Source organism: Rhopilema esculentum, chromosome 5 (assembly GCF_057945365.1).
Source record: "Rhopilema esculentum isolate cy_ngs chromosome 5, ASM5794536v1, whole genome shotgun sequence".
Taxonomy (NCBI): domain Eukaryota; kingdom Metazoa; phylum Cnidaria; class Scyphozoa; order Rhizostomeae; family Rhizostomatidae; genus Rhopilema; species Rhopilema esculentum.
Genome location: NC_142819.1, coordinates 11,325,160 through 11,342,519, shown reverse-complemented (window position 1 = coordinate 11,342,519; position 17,360 = coordinate 11,325,160). Strand labels below are relative to the sequence as shown.

Sequence of the window (17,360 nt, the reverse complement as noted above, 5' to 3'; positions counted from 1 at the left end):
ATTTTTATAAGTTGCAGTTACCGCTGGCTTCTTCTCAACACATAGGGACATTGAAGAGTGCTTGTTTTCTGCATTAGCAAGGGTAAATTCCCTTCAGCGAAGTTATTTGCGGACAGAGAGGGAGTACAATCTTGCATGTCTGGCGTTCGAAAAATAAGTTCTTGATGGAACATATAACATTTTAAAGTTTTCTAGCTGAATAGAGATTAAGAGAGAGAAGAAATCTGTTTAGTTTCTGAAGAAATCTTACAAATATTTTCTTCTTTGTTTCCATAAACTCATTTCACTCCACCTCTACACAAAACTTCACTTTAAATTTCGCCTGTATTGGACATAGGGAGTTTGCCACCCCTACTCCACACAGTAGCATTTCTACGGGAGGCCAGGGGGCAGGGAGCCATGCCTCCCCCAGAATTTTTGTTGGCCCCTTCCCCCCAGTTTTAAAAATGTTACTCGTATAAATTTGATATTTTATTCCATAGCTCGTTTTGGACTTCGTTAGGGCTGCTCTCTTCTATTTTGCTCAAAGCGATTCTTTGTTGCAATTATTCAACAAGCTACAGGCCCTGACAGTGGGGTGCGCAAGGTAGGTCCAAAGCAAGCTTTTCTGCATCCCATTGAAAACCCTTTCGCTCTGGAACCCAGTGTAGGGAAATAGCAATATCATCTCAATATACTTTGGAAATATACAATTGCATCATCAGATCTGAAAGAGATGAAAAGAGGCCATTCTTTTCCAAGGGGCGTAAAAACTGGTGCCCTGTAGCCAATTTTGAGCTACTACGCCACTGCTGGACACACTACTAATTCACAAAGTAATAGTAATGGCCAGTTTACACGGTGCGTTTTTCCTTGCGTCAAACTCATGAGTCAAAATTGCATCGTGTAAACGGGACTTGCGTCTAAAGAGGGCCGGCGAAACGTACTTGAAAGGGCTTAGGAAAGGCCGCCGCCATGGCTGGAGTCTTAAGGATGGCCAAAACTGTATCTAAAATGAATGTTGACTGAAGGTGTCGCATAGTCGCGTCTATTGTGATGTTTATTTGAAACAGAAAAGTTTTGCAAAGTTTTAGCATAACCACTATCGTATAGCTCGTAATGAAACCTTTTTTAGATTTTAAAAGTACCCGAAATAAGATGGGGGAGAAAAATAAATGAAACACGGATTAATAAAAAACATTAACGTTGAAATATCAACAGAAAAACGATCAACTAAAAATAAAAAGTTAAGCAGTTTTGTACAGTTAAGATATAGGAATGGACAAACCTTTTTGCCTGTAGTATGATTTTAGTAGCTTGGTAAAGTAATGTTGGTAAAGGAATGGATCATCCAAACGATCAAGCTCTGAAGTTTTCTTGATGATACTTTTTAAGAACAAATCTGCCCTTACTTTATTTCTCATATCCTCAGAAAAGTTCTTTCCAGCTGTATCTTTTCCTTCAACAGCTGATTTTTCTCTTTTTGTAATGTTTCTGAGAAAGTTTTCGTTAACAAATAGACCTTGTGTGCCAAGTTTAGGCAATGAAAAAACCGATTTGTGCTAGCACCAACTCCGTCAATTTGTGCTAGCACCAAGTTATTCTGGACTAGGTTTCTCGATCTATTTGCTAAGCTGTTACTCGTTGTAAAACTTAGACAATGACCGATTTCTTCGATCTAATTCCCATTTTCAATTTTATGTATGTTTTCTATTGTAAAGACATAGCAACCAAGGTGAAGCTAAAGACACATTTTAGGGGATTCCCGGCAAAGTTACTTACAGAATCATACTACATTTATTTCCGCTTTTGCCTAAAATTTTTCTTTAGCTCTGCAGAAAAGTTTCGCCGGCCCTGCCAGGCACTGGGGAGCAGAGGGCTGGGGGCTTTAGCCGCCCCACTTTTTGCAAAAAATATCAAATATTAAGTATCAAACTATCAGAAAAGCCTCTTTTTGTATGGTTTCAGCCCCCCCCCCCCACTTTTTTAAGACCCCCCACTTTTCTCAACGCTCCGCGGTGCCTGCCTGCTAAATGTAATTGCCCTTGCGACATCTCATGAAAACAGAACATGTTCAATTTCCTTGCGACAACGCATGAAGTAACGCAATTAACCAATCAACTAAGAGGAATGAGTCACATGCTTCGAATATCTAGGGTTATAAACGGGCAGTTTCTCTGGAAGCGATTTGCAGGGTTTGCTATCCTGGTAAACATGGATATTCAAAGCATAGAAGGATCTTTAAATGATATAGAGCTATTAAGGAAAGCGGCTTTTTGGGAGATGTACTTTCAGAAGTCTATCACAATAGGGATGAACTCCAAACAGCCGAGAAAAGAGTTTCAAAAGATTTGGGCTTAGCTGGTGGTCCCCGCGTTGGTCTCGCCAAACAATCAATTCAAATGCAAAACCTTGTTTCTCTATAAAATTTCCATTTAATTCTTAAAACTCCGTAACTTGGAGGCAAACTATAGCCTTTTTCCTTGTGAGGCCTGCTTTAGTGCTATAATTTGCGTGAGGTTTGTTTTGGTATGAAAATGACTCGCGAGTCAAGAAATCATCGTCTAAACGTTTTGACTCGCGAGTCAAAAAATCATGCAACTTTGACTCATGAGTCAGACGCAAGGAAAAAACGCATCGTGTTAACTGGCTTTCAAGCCTAGATTCGCCACTGACTCCACAGGCCTGGCTACGTGCTTGATCCAGGGAGGAAAGTTTATTGGAACATAGCCTAGTTCGCCATATTTTCAATCGACAAAGTTACAATTAAGGCGTGCAAATTGACACCTTGAGTGCTAAAGTCTCCATTATTTAATTAAAAAAATATAGCTCGAAACTAGTCATGGACATATGCTTTGACGCATCCATTTATTTTTTGTCACCGCAGCCGTCTACAGTACTTTATACCAGGTTTCATGAGGCTCTGGTAGCCAGGGGTACCAAATTCAATCGCTAAAACGGTGGAAAGAAATAAATGAGAGAAGTTATGGAAAACCAGTAAAAGCATCAGCTCAGCCCATAGAGCGCAAATTTCTTGGATGCAGATGACAAAAGAGAAAAAGCTGGATGTACAGTAATACTCAAACAATTTCAAGGAGAAATTTTGTTGTCGTTTTGAAAGTCAATCGTTGTAAAGTGAAATTTTTCCAGCGTTTCCCCTGTTTCACCGAAAATAATCCCAACGAATGAAAGGTAACGACACTCGAAATGTCATGCGCATAGCGAAGTATTTTTCCAAAAAAAATTGACATCGCGCATTCTGCATTACTTAATGCGCCGCTATTCCAAAAATTAAATTGATTTAGTCTTATTCTGGCCGAATGAAATGGGAAAAGAAATTTTCCAAAAATTAAAATTTTTCTAAATTTGAGGTGCTCGGATCAACGAGGTTCGGATAAACAAGAATGTACTGCAGGCTATGTTGCAAGGCCTTTTCTTTTTCTGTTCGAAGATAATTTGAAATTATGAAATTTTGGCTAGGGCACCTTCGGCGCCCCCTATAAGGCAGACCCGTCGGATACCGGGCTCGGGGTGGTGGGGGGCTGGAGTCTCCCTAATAATTGTCAAACTGTAGTGTATTTCATTTTAAATAGTGTACTGGGTGAGAAGGAATACAATGGGTAGCCTCCCCCACCCCAATATAAATTTCATTCCGACTGCACTATTAAGGTGAAGATTCACTTTGGTTCCCTCGTATTTCATCGGCAATTGCCCCCTCCCCCCTGCCACACCACGGTCAGGTATATGTATCTAACCCATCCTATCTCTATGATCTAATCAAAAATGCCTTGTGTTGTGAGATCAGTTGTTGTGACTGTAATTTGACTTGAATTGAATCGTTCTTTAACCATTCACCTTTTTTCAGTCGTGCCACCTTGAATAACAAGTGGTTCACGAAGGACAAGCCTTTTTGCCGATTGATGACAAAACAGCGTGTAAACTGACTGTGCACAAAAGGTGAATACTGTTTGAAGAATTAGACGAAAACTATATTTTTATTTGTATGTTTTTATGTTTATCTCCTCGAAATGACATACACTTTAGTTAGGGTACAAAAGTATGGAAACGATGGCCTAAATTTATGACGCCAAATATCGACTTCGGGTGACCCTGTAAATATTTCGAGTGTTTTGGCGCGAAAATTACAAATGGCATCAGCATAGGCTAGAAAACACGAACAAATAGTATAGAACAAACATAAAACCCCCCATTTATTTTGCACTCAAGGTTAAAAAAAGCGAGATTCAAGATGGTCAAGTTTAGAGAATTTGCAGAAAGTGAACGAGTGGCCATAAAATATTTGCAAGAAGGGGGACATTCTTTCGCAGAAATTGGAAGACAAGTTGGCTGCAGTAAGTCTAAAGCATTTAAGTTTATAAACATGTCAAAAAGCTGGCTCCATTGCCAAACTACAAAGAGGTGGCCGCCCGAAAAAACTTTCAGATCGGGGAGAAAGAGCCATTTGTCTGGTCACTCGCAAGTTCCAGTTTCACAGCTCTGGGAGAGCTGAAGTCAGCTATTTCTAAACAATTTCCTACTGAAAACCTGTCAAAAGGGTTAGTTGAACATACTTTGGAGAAATATGGATTAAGAAGCTGCATGAAAGAAAACGGAAGCCATTCGTTTCCTTAAAAAAATTGATCTTACTGTATAAAATGGGCGAAGGCAATGCTTGAATGGCCTGTTTCCTACTGGGAGAATGTGGTTTTCTCTGACGAAAATTGCTTTTGTTTAAAAAATGGTTCTGGCATACAAAAAGTTTGGAGACAAAAAGCAAAACCAGCAACCAACAATTTTACTTGCCAACATTTGCCAACACTGTATCTGTTATTGTCTTGGGCTGCATTGGGCTTAATGGCATCAGGAAGCTTGCCATCTGTGAACGGTCAGTAAATTCCAATTATTACCTGGACATTTTAGATAGAAACCTCAAAAAATGTGTCCAGATAATATATGGGGATTGAGAACGATGGTTTATATGCAGGTGGATAATGCTGCATGCCATGCTTCCAAAGAAATGAAGAGATACTTCGAGCAAAACGGTATCATGCTCCTTTCTTGGCCAGCTCAAAGCCCTGACCTTGATATATTTGAGAACATCTGGTGATTCATGAAAATAAGAATGAACAGGGAACCTCCAAGGAATAAGCAACAACTGATTGAAAAAATCTTTAAAATCTGGCGAGAGATACCATCTGGCGACAGTTAGAAGGCAGAACGGATATCCAAAAAAATATTGAAATAAAGACTTACACGCTTCCCAGTCTTTGTAATATGAAAATAGGCAGCGTGCGGCATTTCGCACGCCTTGGTTACTTTGCGTGTGCGATGGCGTGCTTTTTATCGGTTGTTTCTCATCCCTGTTGTCAAGAACTGGGTGCTGCTTTTAAGGAGACCTTTTGTCTTATAAACTGAACAAAAACCAGGGTGATTGACGGAGAAACTGCTCTTGTTCTTTTTTAAAGATGTTAAATTTAATTAGTCACTTAAAGAAATTTGGATTGAAAAAACCCTTAGACCCTACTCAAATTCTATTACCCGTGAATATCTTAGCAGATATTCATAAAAAATGTCTTACAGTTAGATCAGTATTCCTTTGGAATTGAACTAACAATCAAATGAGAAGGTAGAGAAATGACACAAACGTCGAAATGAACACAAATTTCTTTGGGCACAAAAACAAGTTTAAAATAATTTAAAAATAAGTACAGGCACTGCCACTTTTCTTCATCAGAGCTTTCTTCAGCTTCCTCCTCCTTATCTAGCTTCGGTATCTTCGATAAAATGTTGGAATTATCTAGAATTCGCTTTCTGCTTTTCGAAAGATAGATCTCTGTTGCCCTTTTCAAAATATTCTCCCTTTCATCGTCAGTCCATATAATGTCATTAACTGCGATGCGAAGTCTCATCTCCATAACCCTGTGTGACATTACCTGACAATAATATGCTGAGAATACTGAATGCTCTCTCTACCGATGAATTGGAGCCAGATATTGCAACCATTATCTTTGCCAGAATGCACAGGTTGGGGTACTCGTCTGCCCTGTAAGAAAGTGTATTTTTCCACAGCTTTCTTGCGTCAATCCCACAAGCATTATATTGTACATATTTTTTGAATGACTTTCATTCCTTGAGAGCTTTCAAAACGTCAAACTTTGTCTTGCTGAGGGGGTTTTGAAAATAGCTGCAAAAGCAGTGAGCTCTGGGACCCTGTAATCCTTGTTGTCGTTCCATTGCTTTTGATCAAACAACTTCATCGTACTAAACACGCCATCAGCATCATCGAAGTAGCGTCATCCTTTTCTGACTTGAAACCGAAAATTTCGTTCTTTCCTCAACCAATGAATGTTACAAACTCCACTTTGTTTCTTTTCGCCATGATTACCAAAGAACAGAATAATCAATCGAACAGTGAAAACATCGCTTGGATCGAAAATTTAAATTGCCGGGTTTCGACAGTAAGCACCAGGTATTGATTGCAGATTAATCCCTCTTGGGTCAACTGTTAAGCGATCTTGTTGTATTAACTGTTAAGTGATCTTTTTGACGTTGTTGTTAAATCCCTTATTGGAATACTTAAACAACACCTTGGACAACGACAGAACCAACTTTGGCGACTTTGAGTTACTTTGAGTTGAGCAATTTCAAAAAAATTTTGTGGCAAATTCTTTGTTTTGCCCAGCTATGATTAGCACGCTTGGACAATTTGCGTGTGTGTGGAGGCGTGCGCGTGCGATCGCAGGCCTCATATTACAAGACTGGCTTCCGTTTCTAATTGAAAATAATGTTAATTTAGTTAATTTATAATTGCTTTTTGGTAATGCCATTGTTTAGGAATGTAAGCTATCAATCATGATATGGTCTGTTGCTTTTTACTGTTCCTGTGCAGCCTGCTGACGCCATTGCATGCTGTGTAGGCCATGGTTTCCATATTTTTGTACCCTAAGTGTAGCTCCCAAGCCTTACATATCTGGCCTCTCACGGGTAGTCTCATGCAGGGACGTTGAAATGACCAAAGGGTAAGGGGGCAGGTTTTAATGAAAGGACATTTGAAAAATAATTCCCAGCTGCCAACAATTCTTTGTTAACTGTATTTTGTTTAGAAATTCTGTAGGTATCATGAAAATCTGCTAATTTTTGGCATAAGAAATTTCTTCATAAGTTTTGAAAAATATTGTTATGAATAAGGCAGTACAGTCAGAGTTTCATATGAATCTCTTGATAATTACAAACAGCCGATGTCGAGGGTACTTCTAAGGGCTCTATATCTTCTATATCTTTGAAAAGGTCACTTTGGCCCCCATGCCCCTCTTATCAAAAGGCAACAGGGGCAGTTGACTCCCCACATTCCCCCTATTCAGCATCCCTGGTCTCATATTCTCACTGATGCTGCTAGAAATCTCACAGATTTTGCAACCTTTCAGGGTTATTCCATGCCAAATTGACCAATTTGTGAAGGGGTCCCACATGCACCATCTCTGATTCTCATGAAATTTTGTGCAAATGTTCATATACATAAGATGAGATAAAAATTTCAGCTTGATGTCTTATAACATCCCAAAGATATGGTTCTTCAAAGCTTGGACTCTCATGCGGAATTCTGTGAGGTGGAAACATCATTTTTGTAAACTTTTGGTTCCTTTACTTCTTGATCCACTTTAGTAGCCTTTTTAAAACTGATATTTAGAATTTGGTGGGAAGCATTCTCAAAAAATATTGCAAAAAAATTCATACTTCAATATTTGGTCCATAATGGCTGCCTAAAACTGCTAAAAATTTACATCCTGAAGTGAAAAAATCATATTTTGAAGGGCCAGAGTTTCAATTCATAGAATCTTGAAGTAGCAAAAGCTTAATTTTAAGCATCTTTGTAAAGGGAATTGCTAATTTTGAGTGAATCGGAGGGTAGAGATTATTATTTTAGAAATTAGGATACTCTTAAATTGGTTCCAGGTCATAGTTTGAAAAAAAATGTCCTTGTTTGAAGCCCCAGAAAAGTAGGATGGAATTTGCTTTGATGGTCGAAATTTTCTTCACACATGATGCTGGTTATAAGTCAATGGAATCAGCAAAAGAAGGTGGAGGATCATTGGGAAGTTAGAATTTTAGGGAATTCAGAAAGTGATAAAATGGGCAAAAGTTTATAATTCAGAGATAGCATATTATCTTGTCAGTATTGCAGAAGAATATCAAAACCCAAACATATAAGTATTGAAGATTAAAAAAAAATTAAAAAGTCAGTTTGAGAAATAAACCTCTCAAAAATTGATTATTTGTTTTGTACAAGTGGGGAAACATTCACAGATTTTCTAACAAATTGGCACATTTTCATTGTTTTTGGTTAATGTTTAGTAGGCATCGTTTTGAGCTGACCACACCAAATGGTGCCAGAATGTTTAAATCAACATCAAGCGGGCAACAACAGAAGAAAAAAACAAGAAAAGCAGCAAAAAAGCTGTTTCACACAGATTCAAAATCTCTTTTTGCTCTGTGATTGTGTCTTGTAATATCTACACTAGGGTATTGCACCACCTCGAAGGAGAAGAAATGGCGCAAGAATGATTGAAAGCTACTGTTATGCAAATTAATTCTGTTTTTAATTGGCGAATGGCAATTGGTCGAAAACAAAACAATGACCAATCAAAACATCAATCTATTTAGAGCATTTGTTTTAAAAATAACAGTATAAAACGTCTTTTAACTGTTTCAAATTTCAATAATTTGACGGGTAGCCGTAAACTTTTGAAACCGCAAATGGATCCATACATTTGGCCTCCTTGAAATGGATCCATGCATTTGGCCTCCTTGAAATGGATCCATACATTTGGCCAACGTATTCTTGTGGAATTTCATATTAGGCCTGGAAACCTCTTACAATTAATGATTCTCTGGTCTTTGGACCACCTTTCGGATCACAATTTGTAACCTTTTTCGTTTGAAGTCAAACTTTTTAAGTGATGTTAAAAATTGGACGTTACTCTGACTATGTCAAAGCTTTAATTTCTTTTGTTTGAAAATAATTCTTTGTAAAAATAGTTTCCATTTACTCACAGGTAAATTTTTCTTTTGTATTTTTCCAAAACACTTATTATATTTTCTGTGGACGGATTTTGAGCTGCAAAACCTTGCCCAGTATCGAGTTTCATTTCTTTTACTGCCCCTAGGTGTAAAAACAGTGAAATGAAACCGACAAATTCGTTCCCCTCTAACATCAATTTATTTTTGGTTGCCCATTTCTCGGTTCTTTACTACTGTAACACTCTTGAGAAATCTTTTTTAATTTCCTGCAGCTGTCGTGTGGCGGCATCTATCTTGGTCAACATTTTTTTGAAAACTGAAGACCATTTCCCTGTAAATATTTTTTAGTGACTCGCCCCTCATTTGACAATTTTGCTTCCTTAGGCATGGTCTACATTTTTACAAACAAAAATGACTTTGCTTAATTTAAACATTTCTAATCAAGTTTGCTATGGCGTCAGCAAAATTTGCAACTTTTTCCCGCCGAAAGTTGCTACAAAATACCCCTATTTTACCCAATTTCTCCATTCAAATGTTTTGTATTGCCGAAAAGTTTACAAAAAGTGCCGCCATTTTGAACAAGGTGGTGCAATACTTTTGATACCCTACTGTATTTACTTCTTTCCACAGAATTTGTGTAACTAGAACCAGCAGATGTCTCTCTACTGTAGCCAATTGAAAGCATTTGACTAGATAGATCATTTAATAGGCTTGACCTGGATGTCTTGGTTTTTTCCAGACATTTATAAAATGTTTCCTGGATACCAGCTATCACCATAAATATGGGCAACAAATTTTTAGCAATTTCAGGCTGCCATTATGTATAGAACAGGGTTGTTCTAAGATGCTTTTCAGAGTTTTATGTGTAATGCAATCATCAGGCAAGTTGCCCACTTAATCAAGATTCTAATGTGAAACAAACATTAAGCTAACAAAGACTACATATTTACAGGAAGCAGGCCTTACCAAAATGAAGGTGATCTTTTTAGCAAGCTCCTAAGAAATTTAAAGTGCTTTTTCTCACACCTCTGAATATAATTGCCTTGAGAGCATCTATCCCTACGCAAAATGAAGGTGCTCTATAAAGCAAAATGAAGGTGCTCTATAAAACAAACTTCTAAGAAACTCAAGGCGCTCTATTTCACAAGTTTGAATAACGTTGCCTCGAGAGCATTTTTGGGAGGAGTGTAAAATGTTGAAACAGCAGTAGCAGTTGTAGAAATGGGCTCTGTTTTGGCATTGATAATTGGATTAAGCTCCCATTGCACCACATCCCTTGGTAGATATTTCCTTGTATTTATGCATGTACAGCATCATGTGAGCAGGTCTCAGGCCATATCTAGTACAAAGGTTTGCAAAAGTTTGTGTTTTCTTCTAATGAAATGAATCATTCATGTTGCATCCAAATTGAAATGATGCATTTACAAATGATTCAACTCTCAAATTTTTTCACGTGTTTGTATTTTCAATGCATAGAAATAATATTCTCATTGAAAATATTTTCTTGTAGAGGACGCCTTAAAAAATCAAGATATGTTATCAAGTATAAAATGACATCAAAAGATTAATGGTATAAACTCTTGTGCAAATCTTGTGAAACTGAATTTTGGGGTCATTTGAGAAGATGGCTTAAGTTTGATCAGCATTGTTTTAAAGCAATATTTTGCTTTGTAAAAATATGTTTTCTTTGTGAAAATATGGTTACATGTTTTCAGGCACTCATTAAATCACTCTCCATGCAAGACCTACCTGATTTGTTCCAGCTTTGCTTTGAAAAATTTGCTTTAGTTTAAATAACCTTTGCAATGCTGACCAGAAAACCAAAGAGCAGGCTGTTTGTTTTCTTTGAAAAGATAGTCACAATCAAGAGGATACAGGCCTGGAATTTTGGCGGAAATGCTCATTTCAACCTGTAGAAAAACCATTACCAAGAATGGTATAATAGAGAATAGAGAAGCAGCAATCCTGGGATGATTTGAAAAATTAACAAATGAATTACCAGTCTAATCTCTTTTGTTCGGCTTTGGCCCCCTCACTTTTTTAGCCCCCCTCCCCTGCTTTTCTTAACGCTCCTCGGTGCTAGTGGGGAATCATGGGCCATTTAGTATTATTTTTTATCTTCCTTTCAAAGTTATTTTTAAGATCGAAGGTCCTATCAAGCTAGAAACTAAGATTAAATTTTTAAACCATTTGACGTCCAATCAGGATATTACCAGAGACTCAATTTTAAATAACTTTACCTTTAACCAAAACTTCGGGTCAGAGGGTAGAAGCCTCAAAAGTTATCAATTTTTCAAATTTTTCAAATACCAAGACATAATATTGAAATACTTTCTGATTTTTTAGACCACATTACCAACTATAATGTCAAGGCCCAATCAAGCACGATAACTTACAGAATGTTAAGCTTCAGTTCCTTTTATTTCTGCTTGGAAAAGTTTTCTTTGTTTTCCAAAAGTTTGACGAAATAGCGCCGTAGCTCCTTGGCCCCAAAGTTTCACTGGTTCTGTAGTACAAATTGATCTCAGTTTCCGTTGATGTTTAGAACCATCGATATTATATATGTTCATATCTCCTAAAGAGTTAGTTATTCATGAAGCAGGCTTGTAGAGATGAAACTTGTAGTTTGATTTTCTTCAGCTCCAAAAATTATCACGCCCTACGTGCAAACGTATTGAGCACTGTACCAAGGAAAAATCAACACACATACTTCTTATATAAAGAATTATATAGGTCTGTATAGTTTGAGCCATGACGATTTCTACATTTTGTTTTAGCCACATTTCAATACTAATTTGCAAATGCAATGGATCAAAATCTTAGAAAAGGAGCTGAACCAAACCAAGGGGAGTTCATGGAGAGACTTGTTATCTCAAAGCCGCGATTTAGAATGAAGCAGCACCTCGTAGCAATTGGCGTTGTGTTTGGAGTGACATTGACGAGCATGTATCTCATGAGAGACAATCTAGAACAAACAATGCCTTGGAAAGCAGGAAAGAAATCATCTTGAATACAGTGTTATGTTACGATTTTCATTTAAAAAAACACGTATTTAAAAAAACACGCGAACTGATGCAATAGTATTGCTTGAAGTGAAAATGAGTGTGGCATTTCCAATCGCAGCCATCTGGCCATCTATTTTTGTTCTTCTTGGAAGCCAATTTGTTAAGATTGTTGAGCTCAATTTTTTCGACATTTTTCTGAAACTAAGTCAACATGGATATCAAATTGTAAGGATTTTGTCCAGAAATAAATATCCCATTCGAATAACTATATAACCCAATTGTGTTTTCTTTTTATACCTTTCGAAATGAATTTGTGATCAATTCGAAATTAGATCTGATAGTCATTTTTAAAGAAGAAAACGGCTTAAAGATATGTCAATATACTGCTGGTTGATGTGAGAGTTGAAGCTTTATTGAGTCGATTTACATTCTATTCCCTTTACCAAAACTTGCCAGCTCCCCTACTCACCTACCGGCAGTAATGCCGACAAGAGCTTCCTCCGAGCTTTTAAAGGCTGTTTTGAAAATCACAAATCTGCAGCAATGAAACAAATGGGAAACCGCATATTTTATCTCAAGGCTTGGTCTTTTACTCCGTCGATCTCTAATAATCAAAATATGTCTAATATTGCAAAGGTTTAAATTTAATCTAATGTTTAAACATTAAATATCGGCGTGTGGTTTCCTTTGTTGTAATATTGTAAAATGCCGGCGTCAATTAGCAATTAACAGTCAAAAATAGGGTTGATTCATTCCGATCTAAGATGCTAGACGATAAAGCAATGCCGGCAATTTAAATGTAATTCATCTTATTTTCTGGAAGGTCAAGCAAAGCGAGCAAAATCTGGATTGTATTACTTAATGACGAGCAGGGAAGTCAGAACTGTGGATGCACTAGGGGTACGTGCCTTCCCGTATCATTTGGGAACATTTCTATTTCTAAGTAGTAATCTCTATAAAAAAGAGCCCCTTGTTACCCGTGCTCTTTCTGATGTGGTGGCAAAAGATTTTAATGTCAAGTGCGTCATAATAGGTGAAGGAAAAGCATAGATGCTTATTGTGATTAGAATTTCGGTATTTGTGGTGTGCCAATGCAGCGAAAAGCATAGAAGAAGAAACGAAAACGGTGTCCTTTTATGCTAGAGGGGGTGTGAGAGACAGCTTAATACGGGAGTCATTTTGATAATTATGCATTAATTTGTCGTTTTGTTAGCAAAGAACATTGTTCGGTGGCGAAAATTGTAACTGTTCGTAAATGCAAACAGCCAAAATGAAACGGGATTGAATTAAGAATGGAAATAATCGATCAAATGGAAATAAAACTGATAGTTCGTTCTTTCAAGCACTTTGCAATCCATATTCGCAGTGAGGGTCAACAAAGATAAGCGAGAAAAATCTCAAGCATCAAATCGTAGCGAATCTTAATATTATCGACATTTCCATAGACTCTTTGATATCAAATATGATTGAATGCAGAGCTGCTGATGATTCGATTGGTCCAATGATAGTCACGTGAACAGTAAATAAGGGGGTATGCAGGAAAATCTATAGCGAACATCACATTAAAAGGTAGATATACGATGAAACAAGATGACTTTCTAGCTGGAAGGTAATAAACAATATTTCAAGTTTAGTATCTACTATATAAACTATTTGAAAAGAACGCTCAAAATATAACCAAGCCCAAACTTAATATAACCAAGCAAGCTTCGTGAAATTTTTATGTAATGTCTTATATGGGAATCCATAATGGCTATGAGCCTTCCTGCTATTCCTGACAACATTCAACTATGATTTCCGCGACAAACCCTTAAACTTACCCCCAGAGAAAAAAAATCGATGAAATGCATTTGCCGTGAGAATTGCATATATTCAATGCTTTTGGAATCTCAGGTGCTAACGGGTCAGTCTTTGTCCTCGAAAACCTCGGTGACGTAAACGTGTTTGCGATGATTGTCGCATGTCATACAAAATCCATTGGTTCTCCCATTTCGAGCATCAACCGCTACTGCTTTAAATAGTAATACTTATATGAATTCTATAAATATACTACTAGTATTTCTACAGTGTTTTCTACTGCTTCTTTTACTACCTGTACAATGCTTCAACTACTACTGCGTCTGCTACAGATACTGCTATTAGTTCCACTGCTAATACTACTTCTCCTATACTACGTCATTTACTGCTAAGACTACTACTTCTTCTGCTACTGTTTCTAAAACCTTCTACTTAAACAACTACTTCTGCATACTGCTGTTAGTTGTACTACTTCTACTACGCACTATTATTCCTCTGCTGCTACTATTTCTAAAACTTCTCCTAATACTACTTCTTGTACATCTGATGTTACTATTAGTTCTAATACTAATGTTACTACTACTTCTTTTGCTGAACCCATTTTAGTCATAAACTGTTTATATAATTGCGTATATAAAGACAAATCACACATTGAAATCACAAATCACCCATTGAAATCACAAATCACACATTGAAATCACAAATCTTTAATTGAAGCAACAGTAGCAACAACATTTTTAGAACTTGTCGATTCGCAAATTAGGCTCCAGAGCTTCTCTTAGTTTATTCAAATTTGGTGAGAATACCTAGCAACCGAGTGTATGACCACACAACCACGAGCTTTTTTTATCATATTGGAATTAATATCCCCTTCCCTGTATATTATGTAGCAAAAAAATTCGTAACTCAATGGTAAACATTTTTTGAAATTATTTTGGAGAAGTTATTGTGTTTTTGTAGCCTGCATGAAGGATAGTATTTTTGTCGCTGATCGCAGACTCGACTTGTACCCTGGTCATGTCACTCACACACATTCTCTTAGTCCTGAGAAGTCATTTCAGATGGTGGAGAGCGAGGGAATTACGGCCGCGGAAGGTGGGAATGGGAGTATAATGGGGTTAAGTTGTATTTTTGGTATGGGATTTCAACTCATGGGAAAAAGCAAAGCAACCGTAGTTTTCTATGAGACGTTATCCCTAGCTACTACCTGCGAAGATAGCCATTAGATTGCTAGTTATTTTTCTGAAGAAGGGCTTACCTTTATTTGTCAATTTGTTGAGCCAAGATTTTGATTTTTTTTAATCTACAAGAAAAGTCCATGAAACTTGGAGGTTTGTTAGGGGGCCCGTAAGGTTGGCCGCTTCGAGGTCTCCGTTTTACAGGTCTACCAAATTACAATGATAGTCTCCGTTCTAACTGTTTCAATCAAATGCCCCAAGGATTAGTAGAGAAAGAAATAGAAAGGAAGTGAATCTGCGTTTGTTGTAGTCTTCTTCCTTTTTCATGATGACGTCCGACAGTTGCAAAAATTTTAACTTTCTTTCTCGATACTTGAAATTAAACTCGATCCTGAAAGCTCAAGATTATAGTTTTTCTTACAAAATATCGTATCTCAGGCATGATTGAATTAATTTTTCAAAAACAAATGCATGAATGAAAAGCCAGCTTCCAATCTTTTTGAAGGTGAAAGTCTCTAGTAGTGTTCCAAGAACCACAAAGACCGGAAATGGTCAGCGATGCTGGAATAAGAGGGCAGAGGGGCAGAAGGGGAGGGGCAAAAAGTACTATTTTGGTCACATTGCCATAGAGCCCGACGGGTAGCAAATGCTTCATGCCCATCTTTCAAACAAGTTTCCTACATTCCATACATGCTAGCAGAGCCTTAGGTACCATGACCTTTTTTCTTGGCAAAACGTCTCTCACAATAAAGCTCAATTTTCTATTAGAACTGGGCGTGGTTCAAGGTTGTAACCACAATAAAGGTCCAAATGTCTTCTCTTGCTTACCATCTTCCTGCCTTCGGTAGGGTGGGGGTATCTTTACACGTTTGTAGGAACGGGGACGTGCCATTATTTAGGGGTACATTTTTCTAAAAAAATGCGGAATTATCGGTATCAGTTTTGAAATTTGTGCGGAACTATGAGTACCATTTGAAGAAACATGCAGAATTATGGGTACCATTTTGGGAAAATATTGCAAAATTATTAGGAGAGCGATTTAGCAATAACAAAATGAATGTCCAATTAGAAATGAAAGTGCGAAATATGTGCAATATTGAGATTTTGCAAATCTCAATATTGCAAAAAGAACATGCAAAAAGTGTTTGGTAGTTTTGTTATGCTTAAAAAATTTATTTGCTTTGCGGAATGGCGGAATTATGGGTATAGTTTCCATCATGTTTGCGGAATTATGGGTCACATTTTTTCAGACATGTGCGTAATTATGGGTTTACATTTTTTAATCAAAATGGCACGTTCCCGCCCAAAATTAGGCTTGGTTACCCTCCGAGGGAAAGCTGATAAATTCGGGCAAAAATTTGTTGACATCCCCTCCAATTTTTTGACGTATCAATACTCTCCTGCATTTGTCCTGCTATACTTTTGCCATCCCTAGAAAAAGTTCAAGAATTGACAGTCTTGGACCTTCCGCTAGTACACAAAAATGCACAACGATCCCTATTCTTGTGTTTTTAATGCCATTATTTCCCTAAGTCTGAACCCAAAAAGTCATGCCACGAGAGCCCACGAGAGGTTCGATTTGCACTGGAACCCTATGGCCAGCAGCTGGGGCGCCGGAAGCATTTTGAAGCGGCGGGGGCAGCAACTCAAAAAAAGCACATTATCAATGACTAATATTAGAATTATAATAGAATAGAATATAATAGAATCATCAACATCAACCCGTAGTCTAACGACCGTAGGGACATATAGATGCTTTCCTAGCCTGTGCAGGTCAAGGGTCTGGAGCACAGGCTAATTCTTTCCTCACAATCAGCCTTTACTTCTTTTTGTCTCTGGCTTTCTTCATAATTTCACCAATCTCCAGCACTGTCCACTCTTTTCTGTTATCTATCCACTGTTTCTCTGGTTTGCCTCTTTTTTTTTTCCTTCTACCATCCAATAGAATATGAAATAAGATATAATAGAATTCATTTTAAATTAGAACAGAAATATGACATAACGTAGTACTTTGGTACGGATGTATGTGGGTAGCTCTCTAAGTTCTTCTGTCAAAGTAGGCAGTTTGATGAGGTCGGATGTACAGGCCAACTTGTCCTTGATGGCCCTTGATATTCTGTATCGGTGCTGTTCGCTTTCTCTTAGCAGCGCTCACTTTGTCGAGACCTTTTACAACTGGTAAACATGTGCATTTCTTTTTTCCTGACGCAAAACTCTTGATCTGAGCGAACTTCTTGCAGACAGTCATAATGCTTATCAATGCTGACGAGGGCTTGTTCTGCTGTTAGGGCTTGGCTCTGGAATGACTTGGAGTTATTTTCAAGCAGCTATGCCAATTCCTGCATAGCTACAAGAAAGAACATTTCTGAACATGACTGTCTCT

At 37.6% G+C, this 17,360-nt stretch overlaps 1 long non-coding RNA gene across 1 annotated transcript; it reads left to right on the top strand.

Annotated features, from left to right (window-relative positions):
- Positions 1 to 2,013: 2,013 nt before the first annotated feature.
- LOC148960279 (uncharacterized) lies at positions 2,014 to 12,401 on the top strand. Its single transcript, XR_016145336.1, has 2 exons — positions 2,014 to 3,936; positions 11,775 to 12,401. It is a non-coding gene; the product is annotated as an uncharacterized LOC148960279 (long non-coding RNA).
- Positions 12,402 to 17,360: the final 4,959 nt, after the last annotated feature.